At 38.8% G+C, this 12,383-nt stretch overlaps 1 non-coding gene across 1 annotated transcript; it reads left to right on the forward strand.

Annotated features, from left to right (window-relative positions):
* The first annotated feature begins 10,472 nt into the window (after positions 1-10,472).
* On the forward strand, positions 10,473-10,544 carry TRNAW-CCA (transfer RNA tryptophan (anticodon CCA)). Its single transcript has one exon. It is a non-coding gene; the product is annotated as a tRNA-Trp (tRNA).
* The last annotated feature ends 1,839 nt before the right edge of the window (positions 10,545-12,383 follow it).

A 12,383-nucleotide genomic window follows, 5' to 3' on the forward strand; every position in this document is an offset into this window, starting at 1 on the left:
CAGGCAGGTTCCTTACCACTAGCACCACCTGGGAAGCCCATCAATTAATGTTACCTGTTCAAGTAACAATGAGCTTTTTCCATTTTTGATCTTTCCTTCACCAACATCCTCCCCAAATTTGCATTATTTCTACTTTGTCACAATATATAACATTTACATATTATTCTTCCACTCTTGTCTCCACCTTTGTTTTATTCTTATATATATTAATACATATACCTCATATACCTATTCTATAATGCTCACTTTAGTTCTTTCACTGAATTTCCCCCAATCATCCCTCTGTTGAATAAAATTCATCCCTAGCAGGTTCCTCAGGAAGGCCTGGAGGGCTCAGTGTTCCCCAAGTTCTTGTATGTCCAAAACTGTTTATATATTTGTTGATATTTGAAGGACAGCTTGGCTGGATATAGAATCTTTACTTCACGTTTTCATTCACTGAGGTTTCTAAAAGTGCTGCTCCATCATTGCCTCATTTTAATGCTAATTTTGAAGGGAATTGTTAATCTAATTACTTTCCCTTTGTAAATATTTTATCTTTTCTGTCTGGAGATCACAAAGAATTTATCTTTGAAATTTAATAGCTTTACTAGGATATGCCTCAGAGTTAATCACTCTGGTTTCATCTTCCAAGGTATTCAGGGAGCTATTTCAATGTGTAGATTCAGATGTTTTCCTATTTCTGGAAAGTGAATTATAATCTTAATTATTTTAACTCTCTTCCATTACTTTTTCTTCTTTATGTATTCCAGTAATGTGGATATTATTACCTCTCTGTGAGTCTTTCTCTTCTACTACTCTTTGAATTTATTTTTTTACTTCATTCTTTATGTCATTTTTAATTTCTTACTTGTTTTATCACCTTTCTTTAATGCCTCTTATTAAATTTTCATTGGCGTCTATTTTACCTTGGACTCTTGCAACATTCGTTGCTAAGAAATTTTTATCTTTTCCTTCTACTTCTTTCCTGAATTCAATCTCCTCTTACATTTTTTCCTATTTTCGTCCATGTGCCAAACCCAGCTCCACCCGAGTTCGCCTGATGGCAGTTAATTTAATGGTAGATCAGGCAAACCCTGAGGGCAAGGCTCCTGTGGTTCGGTCCCTAGAGGCCAGTGAGAATGGCCAAAAACCTTTCTCGGCTTGCTCTGCACCTAGGTAACAAGAAGGGCCAGACTCAGCCTGGGAAAATGCTGGCCAGTTTCTTTCTCCCCACTACCAGTGAGCAAGGCATGAAAGTAAGAATGGAAAGTAACAGAGAGATCAGTTCAGTTCAGTTCAGTCGCTCAGTCCTGTCTGACTCTTTGCAACCCCATGAATTGAAGCACGCCAGGCCTCCCTGTCCGTCACCAACTCCCAGAATTCACTCAAACTCACCTCCATCAAGTCGGTGATACCAGCCAGCCAGGGACAGGCAAAAAAAGAGAGACAAATGGTGAGAATTCAGGCGGTGCCATTCAAGTGCAAAGGAGGCGAGAGGCTGAGGCTCACCAAATTCTGCAAGGTTCTGGATGGTTCTGCCAAGGATAGTACCCAGGGTAGAGTCTTGTGGCAGAAAGAATTCAGAGACAGACTGAGGTCAAGGAAGCAAAGTGAGCAGTTATTTAAATTAAAGTACATCACCAAGAGAGAGGAGGCAGCCTCAGGTTCGCAGCTGCACTGTTTTTCTTTGGTTATCTATCAGGTTACATGAGCTGCAGAAATGAAGAGATGAATATTCAGTTGTTTGGGAGGGATTTGGACATCTTTCCTCTGATTTTCATCCCAGGTCCACCTTACTGAAAGGAGGAAGGTTTTTGGTTCTCATTTAATCCGTGATCAGAGGGGTCATGGCCTCAGTGCATGATGGGAACCTCTTATCTGCAAGGCAAATTTTATTGTTATAAAGGCATAGTGAGCAAATGGTAACATTCAGATGCTTGAGAGCCCCAGACGCTTATTGCCCAAAGTGTGTGCTTTCCTGTCATTCTGGAGCTGCCGCAAGGACCCAGGTTGTTTATAAAATGCACGGTTTCCTCCTATTTGCCCTCCCTGGTCCCCCCCGCCCCCGCCGCAACCCCCTCGCACCCCTCTTCCCTCCCCCCACTGCCCGCTGCCCCAGCTTCGGGTTTTTTCTCCTCCTATCTAGATAACTTAAACAGTCTATCTGCCTGCTTGAACAGTCTTATGTGAGGTAGCCGTCCTTAAATTAGATATCGGGCCTTTAAGTCAGATATACTTTAAAAGTCTCTGCTTCATAATCCATGCCTCAAAATATTGGTAGTATTTTCAGATTTAGGAATGTCCAGTCTTTCTAGTGACTGATAATCCCTCCCAGGCCTCTTTGCCAGGCCTCTTCTTTCTTCCCTGCACTCATCTGGATCCGCCTTTGCTCGCCAGTTTTCCAATGGGACAAGGGAGTGACGGGAAGATGAGGGAGTATACTGAGGACTTTGCTGATTTTTCTCTTTCTTTTCGTGGTTACTTTGTTGCTGGGGCATCCTCTGTCTTGAATTAATGCTGAGGGTATGGATTTAGGCAGAAATTCCGTAATTGTGAAGTTATTTTGCATCATTTGGGGAGGAGATTTCCGGGAGACTGAACTAGTACATAGTTTACATTGCCTTTCAGTTCAGTTCAGTCGCTCAGTCGTGTCCGAAGTTAAAAAATGTGATGAACAGAATATGCTGGATAAATTACTTTCTTTATGATGAATGCTTACTGTTTTTGTGTGTTTTTGCTCATGCTAAGGCCATGAGGTTATTCTCTTCTGTTTTATTTTATTCATTGAACTTTTTTTTACCTCTCACATTAAAAATTGCCACTTACCTAAAATGGCTTTTCTGTTGTGTGAGAGAGGGGATCTGTACTCCTTTTTGTCTTCTCCTCCTGCCCCTTTCAGTCTCCTTATTCTTTTTCAAGTGAATATCCAAAGAACGGAGCCCCATTTATTGAAAGGTTAATCCTTCTCATTACTCAACTGAAATATCACCTCTGAGCCACCAGGGAAGCCCTGTCAAGTATCAGGTGGCCATATGTGTTTGGTGTTTGTACAAATTCCCTTTTCTGTTCTGTTGGTTTATTTGTCTTTCTGCATCACCCTAAGAAAGCAGTACTCATTGATATATCCTACTAATCCATTTTGGGGTGGGGGGGGAAGCTGGGGAGAAGGATGGCAAGAGAAAGCAAACCCCAAAATGCTGGTATGGTGCTCTCAAAACTTCCTGTTCGGCAATAATTTTAAAATTACAGATAAGTTATAATAATAAAAATATTAAAATAGTACAAAAACCCTTTTACTCCTAAATACCTTAGGCTACATTTATTAAGACTAAGAATATGCTCTTATGTTAATACCTAGAACACAGTTATAAGTAAATTTACCATAATGTTTTTATTTAATTTATAATTTATATTTCAATGTTATCAATTGATCTGAAATTCTTCATATCACTTCCCTACTTCAGTACAGTATCCAGGCTAGTGTCTGGTTTTGCTTTCAACTGTCATGTGTCTTCATATATTTTAAAACATCAACAGTTTAAAGTATACAGTCTCCCACCCTCTTTTTTCAAATAGAACTTGCCATAGTTTTGGTTTGTTTGGTGTTTCTCATCATTATACTCCAGTTACATATTCTTGGCCACAATACCTCATATGTGTAATTTCCTTATTGGGGTATTACATCCTTATTGAGATAGCTATAGAAAGTTCTTCACTTTTTAGAAGTTATTATAAACTAGGGACAATATACTTTTATTTTTGATATAGGTGGCTTTTATCCCAGTTTATCATTTGTTTTTTTTTTTTGAGTTTACTTGTAATGTTTTTGCCTAGCAAACCTTTTTGGTTTCTATGTAGTCAAACTTAAACAGTCTTTTCTTAATGCATCTGAATTTTTAGTTATAATTAGAGAGGAATTCATTTGTATTTTCTTCTAGTATTCATAGTTGGTGACTTTTTTTTTTTTTGCCTTAATTGAATCTCGGATCCATTTGGAGTTCATATGAATGTATATATGTATACTGAATGAGCCCAATTCTGCTGCTGCTGCTGCTAAGTCGCTTCAGTCATGTCTGACTCTGTGCGACCCCGTAGATGGCAGCCCTCTAGGCTCCTCTGTCTCTGGGATTCTCCAGGCAAGAATACTGGAGTGGGTTGTCATTTCTTTCTCCAATGCATGAAAGTGAAAAGTGAAAGTGAAGTCATTCAGTCATGCCCGACTCTTAGTGACCCCATGGACTGCAGCCTACCAAGCTCTTCCATTCGTGGGATTTTCCAGGCAAGAGTACTGGAGTGGGTTGCCATTGCCTTCTCCAGAGCCCAAATCTACCTTTTTCCAAATGGTTCCTCATTTGTCTAGCATTTATTAAAAAAAAAAACCAAACTATCAAGATTGAAGTTATTTGAGGTATTATCTTTATCATATACTATATTTTTCTATGTAGCTGAATCTATTTTTGAATAGTCTGCTCCACAGGGCAGGGAATTTTTTGTGAAAGGCCAGATTGCAAGTAGTTCTGGCTCTGTGAACCCTATGAGTCTCTCTGGAATGTCTCTGTTCCAGCAAAATTTTATTTACACAGAGATGGTGAATTGTATTTGGCCTGTGAGCTATAGTTTGGTATCCTCTGGTTTGTTCTATTGCATTATTTTGTCTGTACATTTATAAGCCAGTGCCACACTGTGTTAATTATAGAGGCTTTGTAGTTTGTTTTTATATCTGGTAAGGGCTAATCTTCACTCAGAGATAAATCTCTTTCTAAGTTTATTTTTCTGTGTGAAATTTAACATCAACTTGAGAATACGTGAACTGTGAACTTCCAGATGTTCAAGCTGGTTTTAGAAAAGGCAGAGGAACCAGAGATCAAATGCCAACATCTGCTGGATCATCGAAAAAGCAAGAGAGTTCCAGAAAAACATCTATTTCTGCTTTACTGAGTATGCCAAAGCCTTTGACTGTGTGGATCACAAGAAACTGGAAAATTCTGAAAGAGATGGGAATGCCAGACCACCTGACCTGCCTCTGGAGAAATCTGTATGCAGGTCAGGAAGCAACAGTTAGAACTGGACATGGAACAACAGACTGGTTCCAAATAGGAAAAAGAGTACGTCAAGGCTGTATATTGTCACCCTGCTTATTTAACTTCTATGCAGAGTATATCATGAGAAAGGCTGGGCTGGAAGAAACACAAGCTGGAATCAAGATTGCTGGGAGAAATATCAATAACTTCAGATATGCAGATAACACCACCCTTATGGCAGAAAATGAAGAGGAACTAAAAAGCCTCTTAATGAAAGTGAAAGAGGAGAGTGAAAAAGTTGGCTTAAAGCTCAACATTCAGAAAACGAAGACCATGGGATCCGGTCCCATCAATTCATGGGAAATAGTTGGGGAAACAGTGGAAACAGTGTCAGACTTTATTTTTTGGGGCTCCAAAATCACTGCAGATGGTGATTGCAGCCATGAAATTAAGACACTTACTCCTTGGAAGAAAAGTTATGACCAACCTAGATAGCATATTGAAAAGCAGAGACATTACTTTGCCACCAAAGGTCCGTCTAGTCAAGGCTATGATTTTTCCAGTGGTCATGTATGGATGTGAGAGTTGGACCGTGAAGAAAGCTGAGCGCCGAAGAATCGATGCTTTTGAACTGTGGCGTTGGAGAAGACTCTTGATTGTCCCTTGGACTGCAAGGAGATACAACCAATGCAATCTGAAGGAGATCAACCCTGGGATTTCTTTGGAGGGAATGATGCTGAAGCTGAAACTCCAGTACTTTGGCCACCTCATGCAAAGAGTTGACTCATTGGAGAAGACTCTGATGCTGGGAGGGATTGGGGGCAGGAAGAGAAGGGGACAACAGAGGATGAGATGGCTGGATGGCATCACTGACTCGATGGACATGGTCTGAGTGAACTCCGGGAGTTGGTGATGGACAGGAAGACCTGGCGTGCTGCAATTCATGGGGTCACAAAGAGTTGGACACGACTGAATGACTGAACTGAACTGAACTGAGAGGTTAAAAACAAAAATTCATCAGAAGTTGTTTCAGAATTACATTAAATTTAAAGCCAAGTCAGTTTAATTCTGTGTCTTGTTTGTCCCTCCTTTTTAAATCTCAGTTGCTTTTGATATTTAAGAAACTAAGTATTTTTATTGCAAAGTTTCCTATAATATGAATGCTGTTTATACTGCCCTAATCTCCTTTTTGCTTTCTAATCCCTCTAGTCTCTGATCCTCAGTTTTAAATAGAATCCGTTGACTCTTCCCATGACCTATACATCAGTCAATGGTGTTATTCTATTTTCTTAATTATCTGTCCCTTCTCCTCCCATTTTAAAATCTGCATTCTCCCTACTTCATTAGAATATTGACATATTGTTTTTAAATCCATATTCTCATCTTGTTTTAGTCCTTGCTGTACAATTAAAAATATGTTAAATCCTTATTGTACATCCTTTTAAAGAACTTTCTTTCAATCATCTTTGTTTGAATGAAGATTGTGCTTTATAATAAGTTTCTCAGGGAGGGTACATATGCATGCTATCCTCTCAGTGAATGAAAGAAATAGTGAAAAATATTTTACTTTTTCAATTCCTGTGATGTGATTTTTTTTCCATTCTAAGGTAGAGAAAATGGTGAATTATTCCAAACAGTAATAGAAATAATAGTGTATTTTTGGAGCATTTGCAGCACCTATGTCAGCTTCTTCAGTTACCTGACTCTGCACGTCTTGTGGAGCTGGGACCATTCAGAGTTCTTTTGCTTCACATAAATTCAACTCATATTACATGTGTATCAAGCAGAGGCAACCAAACAAATATTTTTAGAATGTTAGCTGTTCAGGGGTAAAAAATAACACAAAACTATAGAAGTCCAAGGGCAACATAATGTAGCCTATGAATATCTCAGGTGGTGGTTCTAATGCATAGGAAACAGTGTGCACTTAGCATAATGTAAAATACTGATACTAATTTTTGATAATTTCCCTTTTTATAACTCCTGTAACCATCTATGGAGAGTCTCTGGTGTGATGAGTCTTCTGCCAACACGACTGGTACAGCATTACCCTCAGGAACATTTTTACATGCTTGGTCCAGCCATGAAGCATGATTCTTTTCCTTATATTCTATTCCCTGGGCCCCCTATTATGAGATCACAAGTTAAAGCTCTGGAGACATGTTGCTTCTGGGGAAGAATCAGATGTATAGAGAAGGTGTGATATACCTTGGAGACAATGAAGTGAAAAGAAAGAAAGAAAGAAATGAGTTGAAATTTAAGGAGCCAGTAAAATAAAAGAGAAACTAGACACAGCAACCATTCTTTTGCCAACCTTCTCATCATCCATTATGGAAATGTCACTGAAAAGAGGATAATGGACAGAAAGGGATGCTCCTAAACATTAAACACTATCCAAAATAAAAGTAGGAATAGAAAAGAATCAGACCACAAACATGCAGAATTACTACAGTAAAGTCAGAAAGTAGAAGTTTCTGCTGATGCAAAGGCTCTTCACAAAATGATACATTCACTGTTTTTTCTAATAATTATCTCCATTCCATAGTTTTTTTTTTTTTTGCTTTTTTTTTTTTTTTTACTATCAGTCACATCAGAAGCCTTGACAATTCAGGTGTGTCTCAATATGCCTTATAAATAATAAATAGTATCTCCAGAATCTCTGTCCAGTTCTATTAATAAAACATATGACTGGTTCTCAGAAAGTAGCAAATTCTATGATAACTTCCACATACTGTCTTCTCCAATTTTAATTTTCCCAGATTTGGGTCACCATCCTTTTACTGCAGTTTCGTCAAGCAGGAAGTTGTAGCCAAACCTTCCATTCTGTTGAAGATATCTTCAGAAGCATTCTGCCTTCTTGAAGTTAGGGCAGTATTTCTGTGGACTATCAGAAATTGTTCTGTTCTAATGTTCTAATGGAAGATTGAGATTTTCTTCTGGTCAGATTCTATGCACTAGAGAACCAATAAAGTAGAACAGCAAAATGCATATCAAAGCATCATTATTCATGAAGGCCCAATAACTCATAAAGCATAGAATTCCTTGGGTAATGTTCAAGTGGAGAGCACTCAGGAACATAACAAGTAGTTTCCCCAATCTCCTCCTAAATTTAGACCAAACACAGAACTTGGCACAAACTTGCAGAGAGACTTGGGTATGAATGGATTCAGAGCTCACTTATTCAGTTACTTAATCTGAGGACCATTGTCTGTCCTAAAATCTGAGGTTCTAGCAGATGGAGAGGGTCAAACAACTAGTCCCCATGTAAACATGGTCAGATTCTCATTAATTTTACCCATCTGAAAGGTCATTCCTACTCTAAAGTGAATAAGCAGTAACTCACAATTTTTGAAAAATGACTTTAACATTCTCCATGTTTTGAAGGCAGAGAAAAACCTCTCTTATAAAGAAACATGAAAAAGAAGAGCCAAGTGTTTCCTATTAATACATTCTTAGTGGTTGCTATCATGAACACAAACATGAACAATGAGTAGTCAGGAACACACGTATCAGTTGGTTCTGAAATAAACAGATTGTAGAGTAGCATCATTGGAGAAGGAAATGGCAACCCACTCCAGTGTTCCTGCCTGGAGAATCCCAGGGACGGCGGAGCCTGGTGGGCTGCCGAATATGGAGTCGGACACGACTGAAGTGACTTAGCAGCAGCAGCAGCAGGGTAGCATCACTACAAACTCCAAGCCACCAGCAAAAAAAAAAAAAAAAAAATTATAGTCAAATATGCAACTCTGCCCTTGAGAATTCATGGAAATAAATTCCTTGAGTTTTCATGGAAAAAACTTTATTTCCTTTAGATGATCCAAAACCCACTTATTTCTTTTCCTAAACTGTGACTCTGAAAGGGTGGGAGAAGGCAATGGCACCCCACTTCAGTACTCTTGCCTGGAAAATCCCATGGATGGAGGAGCCTGGTAGGCTGTAGTCCATGGGGTCACTAAGAGTCGGACAGGACTGAGTGACTTCACTTTCACTTTTCATTTTCATGCATTGGAGAAGGAAATGGCAACCCACTCCAGTGTTCTTGCCTGGAGAATTCCAGGGATGGCGGAGCCTGGTGGGCTGCCATCTATGGGGTCGCACAGAGTCTGACACGACTGAAGCAACTTAGCAGCAGCAGCAGCAGAGGCTGAGAGGTTAGGGATAGGTAGTCTTTCATCTCTCATAGCCTTGCTGAAAATGCAACCATATCAAGAACCATCTTCAATGGATGGAACTGACCACTTTAAATATTTAAAGACTGCATTGCCCCAGATTAGGAGCAATGGATATGTTGCTGACATATTGACTTAGCCACCTCTCCAGTGGAAAATTTAAAGGGCACTGTTGAAGTGTTGAGGAGCAGTTGTTCTGATTAGCTTGTGTTTGCTCACGTGATGGCCTTTCCCATATGGCAGATTGGCTGGGGAAATGGAGCAAGGACCCTCAAGATCTGAGATAAAACTGGACTGCAGCAGGCTGTGTGCTGGATTCCTTCCCTCACCCTAATCAATGAGTTGTCATGGCTACCAGCTATGGAAGACTGAAATGGAGTCCAGAGGCTAAAACATGCAAAACAAGAAGTAAAATCTGTCCACAAGACCAGAGTGATTCTAGCGATAACAGCCTGAGGGTTCAATTGAAATCTGATTTAAATCTAAGAGAGATTCCATCTCATTTTATCCTTATTATTTTATACTGTCCCCAGATTTCCTTTAATAACACCAAGACTCTGATAGGCTAAGAAAAGTGGTCTTGGTTCCTGCTTGCTAGGCTTTGTCCTAAGAGCCCATAGTTCTTACTTGCTCAGTTGTAAAGCACCTGACTCCTTTAGGAAGCAAGGTAACAACACTGATTAACAACAATTTGGAACCAGATTGACCCTGGCTGGCTTCTTTAAGACCTTTCAAACATCTCTGCTCAGGGCATTTCAAGTACTTGTACAGAAATAAAAAGAGAGAGGATTTGATTCTGAACTATAAGATTTTAAGCTGCATGTATACACAAAAGCATGGAGAAGGAAATGGCAACCCATATTGACAGGGGAGATTGATGGGCTACTGTTCATAGGGTCCCAAAGAATTGGACACGACTGAAGTGGCTTAGCAGCATGCATACCAAAGCATTTCACAATGGGAAATGTAAATAGTGACTATATTAACTTACTTGATCAAAAAGTGTTTTATAAAAAATAAAGAACTTACTATTAATAATTCAAAACACCAATAATACCAAGACTCTTAGTTCTGATTGCTAACAGATTGGTTAATTAGCAGACATGGCTATCCACTGTAGAGTAAATCTTCTTTTGTTCTGAATACCATGCATTTATATTTCTGCTTTTGCATCATTTTGTCTTTGATATAGAACCTTTATGGACCCCCAAGAGATAATACTACTGGACAAGCATCAGCAATAAGTCTAGCTTTTAATCACTAAATAAATATTTTTGGATCATTTATAGTGCATCAAAGTTCCCTGGTGGCTCAGAGGTTAAAGCGTCTGCCTCCAATGCGGGAGACCCAGGTTCGATCCCTGGGTCGGGAAGATCCCCTGGAGAAGGAAATGGCAACCCACTCCAGTATTCTTGCCTGGAGAATCCCATGGATGGAGGGAGCCTGGTGGGCTGCAGTCCACGGGGTCACAAAGAGTCGGACACGACTGAGTGACTTTACTTACTTACTTACTTACTTAAAGTGACCTTATAAAGGCAGTTGGGTATAGATTTGATCAATCTTGACTGATCAATCAAGCAAAAGATTGATCAATCTTTTGCTGTAAGGGATATAGCTGACAATCTCTCACCATCTAAAATTTCCCAAAAGTTCTATTATACTTTTAACTCAAAGATTCTGCAAAAGTAGCAGCAGAGGAACTCTTTTCTCCACCATTGGATTATTTACCCCAGAATTTAGAAAATAATCTTATCTTCCCTGATAGCACAGTTGGTAAAGAATCTGCCTGCAATGCAGGAGACCTCGGTTTGATTCCTGGGTCAGGAAGATCTGTTGGAGAAGGGATAGGCTACCCACTTCAGTATCCTTGGGTTTCACTGGTGACTCAACTGGTCAAGAAGCCACCTGCAATGTGGGAGACCTGGTTTGATCCTGGGGTTGGGAAGATGCCCTGAAGAAGGGAAAGGCTACCCACTCCAATATTCTGGCCTGGAGAATTCCATGGACTGCAGAGTCCATGGGGCAGCCAAGAGTCAGACACGACTAAGTGGCTTTCACTGTCACTTACAAAATGAGAACTAACAAGTGAGACTGAAATCTGAAGACTACATTCCTTCCGCTCAGTTGATATAATGAAAGGAACTACTCCTTTTTTCTTATTTTCCATCTTCAAAATGAATGTCCTATGACATTTTAAGCCTTCAATTAGAATTAAAGTTCTCTGGAGCAAATAAAAGAGAATTCTGGAAAATCTAATAAAAATGAAATTCTGTTGCTTTTTTTTTTTTTTTCCTTCAAGTTGCTTGTCAGAGTCTCTACCCCAAAGTCAGTGTAAATTGGAAAGACTGTTGTGTGCAATGAGCTTTAGCTCTCAAATTAAGCAACATAATGAAAGGAAGGAAATTAACCATGGCCCAGAGAAGCCGACTTGGGAAACTGGGTTGGGTCTTCTAACTGATTCTCCTGTCCTCATATGATTTAACTGTGGGGAAAAACAGTGGGATTATTTACCTTTTTACCCAATTATCTTGTTTTTTTTTTTTTTTAATTTTTTTTGACAAAAGTTTTCTAAGCTTTAGGAAACTGCAAAACTTTATATTAATATGTTGAAAGGAAAAACTAATATAGCAAGAAAGCAATAAATCCATATTTTTTGTTGCTGTTTTATATTTTTCAGCTGTGTGATTCTTCATGTTTTGATGAATAAATGCTGTGTTATGCTACAGATAGTGTTAATATATATGACTGGAATTTAGAAAACATTTAGTAGAATTTTGAATAAATTAAAAACATTCAATTGCATATTGACAAATATTACTAGTTAGAAACTGATGAACTAGCATGATAAATACAGGGAGGAGGCTGACATAATTAACAATAAAGGTTATACTCCTAAAAGTAAGACGAGTAACTATTTTAGTAGGGTTGAGAATAAACATTGAAATAAGGTTTCATTTTTTAATAGTATTCTTTATTTTAAATGCTAGCCTAGCAAAACACTATTTTTTAAAGCATATTTGTAATGCTATGCTAGAAACACTTGTGGATATAGGATGAATGTAGAATTTTTTTAGAGAGGAAAGGACCTGAAATCCAAAATTATACTTTCTCAGAAACAAAAATGGATAATTTCTCAAAAACATACAAAGCAAAATTTTTTAACCTTGGCTGAACATTTGAGAGAGCTTTAATGGTTCTATGAGAAAAATGT

This window comes from Capricornis sumatraensis, chromosome 5 (genome assembly GCF_032405125.1).
Source record: "Capricornis sumatraensis isolate serow.1 chromosome 5, serow.2, whole genome shotgun sequence".
Classification (NCBI taxonomy): Eukaryota; Metazoa; Chordata; class Mammalia; order Artiodactyla; family Bovidae; genus Capricornis; species Capricornis sumatraensis.